General features: G+C 42.4%; 1 protein-coding gene across 1 annotated transcript in view; it reads left to right on the top strand.

The window, feature by feature from the left end:
- Positions 1–12,694, top strand: part of CNTN1 (contactin 1) — a 448,663-nt gene that overhangs the window by 55,716 nt on the left and 380,253 nt on the right. The window lies entirely within an intron of this gene.

The following is a 12,694-nucleotide window of genomic DNA, read 5'->3' as shown; positions in this document are numbered from 1 at the left end:
GTGGGGGTGGAGGGGCAGAAGGAGAGGCCCCGAGATAGAACAGCTGCTTCTGCTGGGCTGAGAGTATAGTTGGATAGGTTAACAATATTGCTAGGTGGGGTGAGGGAACCATTGCTGTGGCCCCTTGTAGCATGTAGTAGTTTAGAAAGTTTAGTGTCTTTTTTCTTTTGTAGAGAAGCAAAGTGTGCGTTGTAAATGGCTTGTCTAGTTTTAGTAAAATCCAGCCACGAGGAAGTTTGTGTGGAAGGTTGGTTCTTTATGAGAGTATCCATTTTTGAGAGCTCATTCTTAATCTTTCCCTGTTTGCTGTAGAGGATCTTGATCAGGTGATTCCGCAGTTTCTTTGAGAGCGTGAGGCACAAGCTGTCAGCATAGTCTGTGTGGTATGTAGATTGTAATGGATTTTTGACCTTCAGTCCTTTTGGTACGATGTCCATCTGTTTGCATTTGGAAAGGAAGATGATGTCTGTCTGTATCTGTACAAGTTTTTTCATGCAGTTGATAGATTTCCACTCCATACGGCTAAATGCAGTGCCTTGCATAATGACAGGTTTCAGAGGAACAGCCGTGTTAGTCTGTATTCGCAAAAAGAAAAGGAGTACTTGTGGCACCTTAGAGACTAACCAATTTATTTGAGCATGAGCTTTCGTGAGCTACAGCTCACTTCATCAGATGTTTACCGTGGAAACTGCAGCAGACTTTATATACACACAGAGAATATGAAACAGTACCTCCTCCCACCCCACTGTCCTGCTGGTAATAGCTTATCTAAAGTGATCAACAGGTGGGCCATTTCCAGCACAAATCCAGGTTTTCTCACCCTCCACCCCCCCACACAAATTCACTCTCCTGCTGGTGCTAGCCCATCCAAAGTGACAACTCTTTACATAGTCAAGTCGGGCTATTTCCTGCATAGATCCAGGTTTTCTCACATCCCCCCCACCCCCATACACACACAAACTCACTCTCCTGCTGCTAATAGCTCATCTAAACTGACCACTCTCCAAGTTTAAATCCAAGTTAAACCAGAACATCTGGGGGGGGGGGGTAGGAAAAAACAAGAGGAAACAGGCTACCTTGCATAATGACTTAGCCACTCCCAGTCTCTATTTAAGCCTAAATTAATAGTATCCAATTTGCAAATGAATTCCAATTCAGCAGTTTCTCGCTGGAGTCTGGATTTGAAGTTTTTTTGTTTTAAGATAGCGACCTTCATGTCTGTGATTGCGTGACCAGAGAGATTGAAGTGTTCTCCGACTGGTTTATGAATGTTATAATTCTTGACATCTGATTTGTGTCCATTTATTCTTTTACGTAGAGACTGTCCAGTTTGACCAATGTACATGGCAGAGGGGCATTGCTGGCACATGATGGCATATATCACATTGGTGGATGTGCAGGTGAACGAGCCTCTGATAGTGTGGCTGATGTTATTAGGCCCTGTGATGGTGTCCCCTGAATAGATATGTGGGCACAATTGGCAACGGGCTTTGTTGCAAGGATAAGTTCCTGGGTTAGTGGTTCTGTTGTGTGGTATGTGGTTGTTGGTGAGTATTTGCTTCAGGTTGCGGGGCTGTCTGTAGGCAAGGACTGGCCTGTCTCCCAAGATTTGTGAGAGTGTTGGGTCATCCTTTAGGATAGGTTGTAGATCCTTAATAATGCGTTGGAGGGGTTTTAGTTGGGGGCTGAAGGTGACGGCTAGTGGCGTTCTGTTATTTTCTTTGTTAGGCCTGTCCTGTAGTAGGTAACTTCTGGGAACTCTTCTGGCTCTATCAATCTGTTTCTTTACTTCCGCAGGTGGGTATTGTAGTTGTAAGAAAGCTTGACAGAGATCTTGTAGGTGTTTGTCTCTGTCTGAGGGGTTGGAGCAAATGCGGTTGTATCGCAGAGCTTGGCTGTAGACGATGGATCGTGTGGTGTGGTCAGGGTGAAAGCTGGAGGCATGCAGGTAGGAATAGCGGTCAGTAGGTTTCCGGTATAGGGTGGTGTTTATGTGGCCATCGTTTATTAGCACTGTAGTGTCCAGGAAGTGGATCTCTTGTGTGGACTGGACCAGGCTGAGGTTGGTGGTGGGATGGAAATTGTTGAAATCATGGTGGAATTCCTCAAGGGCTTCTTTTCCATGGGTCCAGATGATGAAGATGTCATCAATATAGCGCAAGTAGAGTAGGGGCTTTAGGGGACGAGAGCTGAGGAAGCGTTGTTCTAAATCAGCCATAAAAATGTTGGCATATTGTGGGGCCATGCGGGTACCCATAGCAGTGCCGCTGATCTGAAGGTATACATTGTCCCCAAATGTGAAATAGTTATGGGTAAGGACAAAGTCACAAAGTTCAGCCACCAGGTTAGCCGTGACATTATCGGGGATAGTGTTCTTCAGTCAGAGAGATTTTTAGCTTTATTTCTCAGCAGCACTATGGATAATTCAGTTTCAACTTCACACTATAAAATTTCCACAGTGGTGTTTATAACTTATTGCCTCTTATTTTAAGACATGCACATTTTGGCAGTATAGCATCTTGAAATGTATGACATTTTCAAATCTCTGGGTCTTCCTTATGAACATTTGTAGGAGTAATATATAAATTGTGAGATTGGAAATTCATTCATGAATTAAAGGATCTCACTTCTATCGGAAGAAGACAGTTTCAATCCCAGTTAGGTTTCCCAAGTCATTAAAGAAGGATCAAAGTTCTATATAAGATTGTATTGGACTAACTTGTATGCCAAAGCTCTTAAAGTAGAATTGATCTTTTTTTTTTTCTGTTGGAATAGATTCTGTGTTATGGGAAAATTAATAATGCATCCAAATTCTGAGTTGCATCTACTGTTGTCAGCTAAATCATTTAAGTTGTGTGAATGTGTTGACTGAGTTCCCTTCAGAAATGTCTAGGGTAAATATATAATTTTTTTTAACTAGTCTGTGGAAATATCTGTGCTTTTTGCTCTGTTACTCCTTCATGATTGTTTTTTATTGTAGCACTGAGAATTGAAGCTACTTAGATCATTACAACAATGATTGATGGTCTGGAAAATCTGCTTTGCAGTGACAGACTTAAGGAGCTCAATCTATTTATCTTACCAAAGAGAAGGTTAAGAGGTGACTTGATCGTGGAGTATAAGTAGCTAAATGGGGATAAGATAAGTGATACTAGAGATGTTTTTAGTTTAGCAGACAAAGGCTTAACAAGATTCAGAAGCTGGAAGTTTGTCAGAAAAATTCACTCTGGAAATAAATGCAGTTTTTGCAGTGAGGGTGATTAAATGTTGGAACAGCTTACCAACAGATGTGGTTGTTCTCCATCTCTTGGCGTCTATAAATCAACAATGGATGTCTTTCTAAAAGATATGCTTTAGATGCATCAGAAATTATTAGGCTTGATACCAGAATCACTGGGTAAGATTTTATGGGCTGTGTTACACATGAAATCAGGCTAGGTCAGGAGTGGGCAGACTACGGCCTGCGGGCCGGATCCGGCCCCTCAGGGCTTTGGATCCGGCCCATGGGATTGCCCCCTGTGGTGCCACAGGCCCCACACCGCTCTCAGAAGCAGCCGGCACCATGTCCCTGCAGCCCGGGGGGGAGGAGCAGAGGGCTCTGTGCGTTTCCCTTGCTTCCAGGCATCACCCCCCATGGCTCCCATTGGCCGGGAACGGGGAACCGCGGCCAATGGGAGCTTTGGGGGAGGTACCTTGAGGTGTGGCAAGGGCAGTGCGCAGAGCCCTGTGCTGTTGCTGCACCTCCCCACCCCGGGGCAACGTGGGGATGTGGTGCTGGACATTTCCTGGAGCAGTGCAGCATGGGGCCAAGGCAGGCAGGGAGCCTGCCCTGGCCCCGGTGCGTGCTGCTGCCACCTCAGAGCTGCTTTAATTAAGTGGCGCTGGGCCAGAGACTGAACCCCTCCTGCACTCAGGCCCCCAACTCTCTGCCTGCCCCCTGCTGCACCCTCCATCCCTGTGCACCAACTCCCTGCCCTGAGCCCCCTGTCGCACCCCTCCTGCACCCCAGCTCCCTGCCCTGAGCTCCCTCCTGCAGTCCGCACCCCTGCTGCACCCCAGCACCCTTCCCTGAGCCCCCTCATTCACCCTGCACCCCTCCTCTGCCCCAATCCCTTGCCCTGAGCCTGTTTCTGCACACCGCACTCCCTCCCGCACCCCAACCCTCTGCCCTTGCCCTGCATACAATTTCCCCACCCATATGTGGCCCTCGGCCCAAAAAGTTTGCCCACCCCTGGGCTAGGTGATTATAATGGTTCCTCTGGTCTCTCAATCTAGACTCTGTTTCCCATGCATGTCTTTCTATTACTGTTGCTGTTTAGTTTTGCTACTGCGTGAAGGTGTTGGTATAATTTGCTGGCTGCTGTCACTTGCAGTTAGCCACTTTCTCTACCGCAGGAAATTAATTTTCTTGGCTATGACATAGTAGAGAATCTGAAAGCAACAGCATGTTGGCCAGCAGCAGAGAGGAGAAGTAGAACCTGGGATAGTAGTAGTAGTAATAACATTTAAGGTGCACATTGGAAAAAAACTTAGAATTAAATTTTTAAATTTTTTTTGTTGGTTTTCACCCAGGGTTTCAGTTGCTTTAGATTTGGTTTTGCACAAATTATCAGTATTCCATACTTTCAGACATGCAGTTACCTAATAAGAATACATCTTTCTATTGTCTGTCATTGGTGTCTGCTTAAAAATGCATAAACTTCTAAATACTTCTTGGAAGCTGAAACACAGCCTCACCTTTCATACTAATAAAGAGCACAGTGCCGAGCACAGTGCCAAGCACAAGATGACAATCCTGAGTCTCACAATAGATAAGTGGGACACTCTGCAATAGGCATGTATATGTCAAAAAGAATAGGATAAAGTTCTAAATTGACAGTGTCCCTTCCCACCCTTTCCCTTTTTGTCTGAAATGTTTTAAATCTACTGTCATGGCAAGTAACACCTCAGATTACAAAAAAAAAAATGTTAATTTTGTTTGTAATAAAATGAATGAAGGTGCACACGTGCCATACTTTCCTACCTCACAAAGTTGTTGAGTCTTGGTAAATTTTGACATTTCAACTTAAATTCTCTGAAAGATTCTGCTGAAGTTGTTTCAGACAAGTATATGAATGTTCTGTTGAAGTATCATATGGAAAGAGAATCTCCCTATAAAAGTATTCAGAAAGCCACTTTATTGAAACAATTTCTCATTTTTCTTTTATTGGCTATTTTCCAACATTGGAGAAAAATACCAGTGACAGCATACAACATTCTCAGCATAGCACAAGTATATGACACAGCAAGCTTCTGAATAAAAAGTCAGCTCACATAGCTGGACAAAGCCTTTAATACAAAGCTTTTGAAAATGTTCTTCTTTTGTATTCTTTTTCAGTTGACAGAGTTTACAGTTCTTCGAAAGCCTCAGAAAGATTGGCTGTATAATTCTTCATAAATTTCAGTTTAGTCCTTGGATGAGACTTTCTCCAATAGAGCTGAAGTGGTTAATTCTGTAACTTAATGCAGAAGGTAAAGCAGTAAAGTAGTATTCTATACTTCAAGAATTACTAAGTATGCTACACGAGTCCCAGTCAAAATAGGCCTCCTGTGTTGTATTGCTATGATTTCACTTGACTGAACAAGAAATGTCTTAGCTGGTATTAGTTAAAATCCAGTTTTCTATGCCTACTCAATTCTTTCAGGTGCTTGATTGCTAGAGAATTATATCGTATTGAATAGCTTCAGAATTTCTATAAGATGTTACTTTTCTCTCATCTGTGTTTTAGACCCATCCTTGTTAGTTAAATGTAGTCTTCTGGGAGTAATGTTCTGTGGAAGATTTGATTGGTCTCAGTTGAAACCTAGTATGAAAACATGTTGACGCATACCTAGCCTATGGTCTTGTTCAGACAGCTTTTTTAGTTTAAACATTAGTTAAATATGAATCCTGTAAGTAAACTATTTGCAAACAAGTTGCATAAGCTTTTTGCCAAATAATTTTCCAACATTATTGATATGACTACATGGGAAGTGAAATAAGTTTGACTGATATCATGCATAAAGATTTCTGACATTTTCTTTAAATAATTACTTGTCCTCCTCTTGTTGGGTTACATCACTTTACATCACTTGAACCTCCAATAAAAGAGGGAGAGATTAATGAGTCTGCCCTACAGCCTTTGCTAACAGGCAGTTGGTTTTTAGCTCATGCGGTAGAGGCCCATGCACTAAGCTCCAGAGGTCCTAGGTTTGATCCCGCTCACCGACAACCGGGGTCTATCGGTGTTACATATATATTTGTCCCTAAATTGTAAAGAAAGGACCTTGTTTTCTCAGTGCAGCTATGGTTGCATAGGGGTTAATATTAACAGGATGGAAATTACAATTATCTCACTCACAATTTTATATTACCACTGTTATTTTTTGATGATGTGCTGTTTTGTATATACATTCCAGTGGTATATGGCGATTTGCCATGAGCTTAATTCTGCTTTCAGATAAATGGTTACAAGTTAATCAAAATCAGGGGACATCAGGCTAAGCCAGATTCTCCTCCTAACACTGACACAAGAATGCTGGGGCTTGGCCAAGAGAACCCCCCTTTCTAGTGATCTGTAGTGCCACTGAATAAAAGCCCTTGTCTCCAACTGGTGCTTTAGGTAATTGGGTTTTTCTGTTTTAATTCTGGCTGTGTCTGGAAACTTCCTCTTCTCCATGTGGATACTAAAGAGATTTTTCACCAGATCTCTCACTATTTGCCTTTAGTAAGACTGGGATGTTCAGGCTAATGATGATGCTGAAAAATATTTCACTTTTCCTGGTATCAGGCTCTTGAGAATAATGAACAGGAAGAGTTGTGCACTATGCCGATATCTCTACGTCTCAGATCAATGCATCTTCTTTTTTACATTTTTATTTTTATTTTTAACTTAACTGTTACTTTAAAAAAGGCAGTCCTCTCTTCCTAAAAACTGCTACATTTAACTTTTGTGTCGTAAATATGGCATAATGCTCTCTGTTGTATATACAATTAACACTATTCAAAACATCAAATAAGCAAGAAAAGGTTACAATTTAATGTTTTACTCACACTTCTGTCACTTTCACAGAAGAGTTTTTACTATTTCTGTTCTTCAGTTTCAGAGCAGTAAAGCTATTTTACCTTATTCATTTTTTTTATTGATATAAAAATCAAAGAGGGTTCCTTAATCAGAGAAGCCTCTTTTTTACAGCTAAACCCCAAAATAGAATTTTTACATGCACGTGCTTTTAAAGTGAAGTTGCACTTCCTTTGATAACTCTGCTTTCAATTGAGAACAAAGATGTTACTATATCCAATTTAGTCACATGTTTGTAAATGATGAGCTTCTGGTGCCAATGATGGCTTTGTTTTTATGTTTATTAGTCCATGCTCTAGTGCAGTGTAACTTGTCCTGAATTTACTCTACTGATTTAGAGCTACATAGCGTACAGTATATTCCTCCTGCCTGAATGACATTCTTCATTGATGAGACCTGCTTCTAGTTCACCTTGGGGAGAGGTCAACAGGAAAATGTAACTTTTTAACTTTTGTATACAATCTTGCTCGTGGTTTTTTTTTTTTTTTTTTTTTTTTCCTTTTAGTATATTAAGAGTATTGTTAGCCTGCATCTAGGGTACTCAGATATGTCACTTGCGTGTGCTTTCACTGTGATCTGAGGCTGGACTACTGCACTTCTCTTTTCATTGGCTTTACTCTCATCTCTATCAAAAGATTTCAGTTAATTCAAAATGAATTGGTCATGACAAATGTTCATATGTTACCCCCTATTTTAATTTTCTTCATTAGCTTTCAGTATTTTGGCTTAATTATGTTTGTTGGAATTATAAAAACTTGCTTTTGACATATAAAGTTAGTCTAATTTGTGAGGCTTGTTAAACTTTTACACTGCTACAGTTGTAAATAGATATACAATGTATGCTTATAAAATTACGAAACATTTTTATATGAAAAGAAATACTGTCATTTGCTAGAAATAATAATGCTTTCATTCTCATCAACGTTCTTCAGTATTTTCAAGAAAAATCTGAGAAACACTAAGATACAGAACACTAATGCGATACAGAGGAACCCTTTAGGTGTGCCTAATGTTGAATGAGGGTGTTCACACAGGTTTAATGTAGTTTAACTAATTTACTTTTCTGGATGTCCTTGTGTAGACAAGCCCTTAGTTCTTCATTTCTAATGCTCTGTTTGTTAATCTGTGATTTATTTATTTATTAATCCTGATTGCTTTTACATTTTAAAGCATTGGTGATCCAAAGTTTCAGACAATTCAATTTTTGTTACTTTTTAACAGATCAGTTAAGTAGTTAACTTTTTTCTAGTAAGTTTTCTGAGCTTTTATTTTATGTAAAGTATGGTTTCCCTACTGAAAAGTGGTAAGGTTAAATTTTTACATTTGCAAATGATCTTGTTTTGTGTAAGAATATTTTGCAATCTCATTCTGGGGTGTACTGAAAGGAGTGTCATATGTAAGTCATAGCAGGTAATTGTTCCACTCTAGTCGGAAATGGTAAGGTCCTAACTGGAGTACTGCGTCCAGTTCTGGGCATCACATTCAAGAAAGATGTGTGCAAATTAGAGAGTCCAGAGGAGAAAAACTAAAATGATAAGTTTAGAAAACATGACCTATGAGGAAAGGTTGAAAGAATTGGACATGTTTATTCTGGAGAAGAGAAGACTGAAAAGGGACATAAGTCTTCAAATATGTAAAAGGTTGTTATAGGGAAGGCAGTGATCAATTGTTCTTCAGTGGACATGTAGGTAGGACAAGAAGTAATCCGCTTAAATTGCAGCCTGGGACATTTAGGTTAGATATTAGAAAGTTTTTCCTAACTATAACAATAGTCAAGCACTGGAGCAGGTTATCTAGTGAGGCAGTGGAATTCCAGTCATTGGAGGCTTTTAAGAACAGGTTAAACCAGGGGTTGGCAACCTTTCAGAAGTGGTGTGCCGAGTCTTCATTTATTCACTTTAATTTAAGGTTTCACGTGCCAGTAATACATTTAAAGGTTTTTTAGAAGATCTCTCTCCCTATAAAAGTCTATATATTCTATAACTAAACTATTGTATTGTAAAATAAACAAGGTTTTCAAATGTTTAAGAAGCTTCATTTAAAATTAAATTAAAATGTTGATCTTACGCCGCCGGCCCGTTTAGCCTGCTGCTGGTCTGGGGTTCCATTCACCTAGGCCAGCAGCGGGCTGAGTGGGGCCTGCGGCCAGGACCCCGGCTGGCAAGGGGCTGGCAGCCAGAACCCCGGGCTGGCAGTGGGTTGTGTGGGGCCAGCGGCTGGGACGCCAGATGGGCAGTGGGCTGAGCAGCTCAGCCCGCTGCTGCTCAGGGGTTCCATCCGCTTGCTCCTGCCAGCCAGGATCCCAGCTGCTGGACCCGCTCAGCCCGCTGCTGGTCTGGGGTCCTGGTCCTGGCCCTACCCACATAGAGTGGGTACCTACCTTCTCCCTGGTTCTGCCCCATTCTCTTCCTCTCTCTCCACACTGAGCTCAGGATGGGAGTGGACTGAGCACAGGGCTGGGGGTGAAGGAGCGGGCTGGGGGTTGGGGTGTAGGATCTGGCCAGGAGCTAGAATGAGGGAGGGGGCTCAGGGTTGGGGCAGGAGGTTTGGGTGTGGAGTGCTTGCCTGGGCAGCTCCCATTTGGTGGGAGGGGTGCAGGTGGGAATGTGGGGGGGGGGGGAGTGCAGGAGTTCCTGTTTGGTGCTCAGGGTGGGGGTCGGGATGTGGGGAGTGCATGGGGGCTGGGTATGTGGGGGGATGCCGGTGTCAGGGCATGGGGTGTGGGGGAAGGTGAAGGAGTCAAGCAGAGGGCTGGGTGTGTGTGAGGGGGGTACAAGGCTCAGGGCAAGGGCCTGGGGGGGCAGTGCGGGGCTGCAGGGCTCAGGGCAGAGGGCTGGGTGTGTATGTGTGGGGGGTCAGGGCAGAGAGCTGGGGTGTGGGCTGCTCATGGCAGGGGGATGGAGGAGGTATGCCCTGCCTCCACCCCGCCCACCCCCGCTCTCCAAGGCCCTGCCTCCGCTTCTTCTCTGCCTCCATTGGGAGCAGCGAGCACGCTGACCCCGTTCCTCCCCCACCCCCTCGCAAGGGCAATCAGCTGATCGGCTGGCAGGGAGGGACAGAGAGGAGGAGGAGGAGGGGCAGGAACCCAGCACACTGCAGGAAGAGGCAGGGGAGCCAGCAGGACCAAGTTTCTGCCCCCTGCGCCCACGGGAAGGGGCGGGGGGCGGAGAAGAGTAGGCTGGGCTGGGCAGGGCAGGATTTTTAATGGCATACTGCTACTGCCCCGGCAGGCAGCAGCGTGCCATTAAAAATGGGCTCCCGTGCCGTCTTTGGCACACGTGCCATAGGTTGCCGACCCCTGGGTTAAACAAACCCTTGTCATGGAAAGTCCTGGTATACTTAATGCATTCTGAGCATGGGGGTGGTTGAACTAGATGACCTTCTGAGGCCCCTTCCTGCTCTACATTTTGATAGTTTGTTTAGTAGAATTTTCCTATTAAAGGCGCAAATCAAATAAGATTGATTGTGATTATTTGATCCAATATAATTTAAAAATCAGAATGTTTTCATGAATTAGTCCATCCTGTAGAGTAGCATATAGTATTTTGTCTATTGATTTGAAAAAAGAATCTTAAAATGGTCTAAAATAGTAAAAGGGCAATACTATTAAAAACTATTTATTTATATTAGACTAGCAAATGCATGCACATCATTTTATTGTCGAGAATGATCAAATTTTACCCAGGTTTTGCAGGAAATTTAAGCCTGAAGCTAATACATTGCTCTAAATCTGAAGTCCATCAGTACAACCAGATTTTTTTTATACTTTATTTTTCATGTTGGAAAACTTTAGAATCATTTGCATTGTAGCACTCTAGATACATCATGAAGTTATATTTTAGTTGTAGATGCTAATATCCCTAATTTAACAACCATTTTTTAAAATGTTGGATGTTATGGTGGGCAAAGGATTTTGTTCTACCAAGAACTGGTTGTATAAATCTCTTCAGATTATTAGTGGAATTATGATATTTCTATATTATCAACAGGGCTAGATGATTTTAGTAAAGAAAATACTTTTAATGAAGCTTACAAGTATTAAATTTTCTAAGAGATGGTTAAATGTGAGCTCATTAATTTTAAATGCATTTGCTCTTTTTAAATTTAAATTCCTTTCTTAACCCCCATTATTTTCAGATATTTTTTTAATGCTCACAAAGGTATTTACTACAGTGAGATACAGCTTCAGATTTCTCCAGAAATGTACTGATCTTTATTTGAATAGTGTACCCTAGATCAGAAGAAGAATTCATCTGCAGCTTATATCCTTCTATGAACAAGTGCTGAAAAGAGTTTTGCCATTTACCTAATTAAACTCAATTTCCTACTACTTAACTTGTCAGTTAGTGGAAAGGAAAGTGAATTCCATTATTGAAGACTACAAATGTTAACTTACAGAAATGGATCCTCAGTGATTGTTCATGTTTTGTGATCATTCAATGACTTACAAAGAGGGGTTGTTCCTTTACCACTTTTGATTAAAGATACGCATTAATGCATCTGAAATGTTATCAGATACAGCAAATATGTTGTGCTACTCAAATGAAATGATAGACTTGTATAAGGGACAATTCTTACAACAAATAGGTTATTGAGGGCAGATTCTTGGCTATTCTATGCTTGCTTTTACAGTACTGTAGTGGCACAAAGTAGCCGTAAAACCAGCGTATCCAGCTGAGGATCCTCCTTGTGTAATGAGAATTCCCAGTATTGCCAACATGAAGTGTTCAAAAATAATGAATCAGGGTCAAATCATAAGATTAGTTTAAAAATCTCAAAATTTTAAAATAAAGTTTGTCATCTTATTTTCCTTCTGACTTTTGAGCCTCCATTGGGCTGGGATCATATTTTCAAGATTTTCTCCCCAACCATTAAAGCTGGAAACATGCTTGGGGGGCAGAGGGGATGAAAAGCAGAGAATTTTACACTATCTCCAGGAGCTGGGACCTTAAGAAAGCCCTCCAATATGGTGAGTCTCCTGATAAAGTTGGGAGAGCTGGCAACACTGTCAGTGGCATATAAAGTAACAGATCCTCTTCATCACCATACCCACTAGGCATGTGATTGTAGCGTCCCCATGCTCCCATGTATCCCAGCTTCTAGAATGCCGCTATGGTACTTGTGATAGGGAGAATGTGTTCCATGCATGGCTGAGGCAGAAGGCTGAGAAGGGAAACCTAGACCATAATAATTACCAAAGCTTCCAGGCTTGAGCTGGGTGGGGTGGGGTGCATGGTGTTGACATAGGTGACCTCTTAGGGTATGTCTACATGGAGATGAAAAGCATGTAGCTGGCCCAGGGCAGCTGATTTGGGATCTCCATACTTGAGCTCTGGAGCTGAAAAACTTCTGTGTAGATGTTTAGTCTGGAATGAAGCCTGAGCTCTGGGACCCTGCGAGGCTGGAGGGTCGCTGAGCCCGAACATCTACACAGCAATTTGTAGCCCTGTAGCCCGAGCCCTATGAGCCTGAGTCAGCTGACCCACCACGACCATGCTGCAGGGGTTTTATCCCTGAGCAGATGTACACTTAGGTTGCTGGAAGTGGGAGCTGGCAGTTGTGAATGCTAAATGCAGAAGACATAAGAAGCAGCA

The sequence above is a fragment of the Caretta caretta genome, chromosome 1 (genome assembly GCF_965140235.1).
Source record: "Caretta caretta isolate rCarCar2 chromosome 1, rCarCar1.hap1, whole genome shotgun sequence".
Lineage (NCBI taxonomy): Eukaryota > Metazoa > Chordata > Testudines > Cheloniidae > Caretta > Caretta caretta.
Note: the sequence above shows the minus strand (reverse complement) of the source record. Positions and strands in the feature narration are given on the sequence as shown.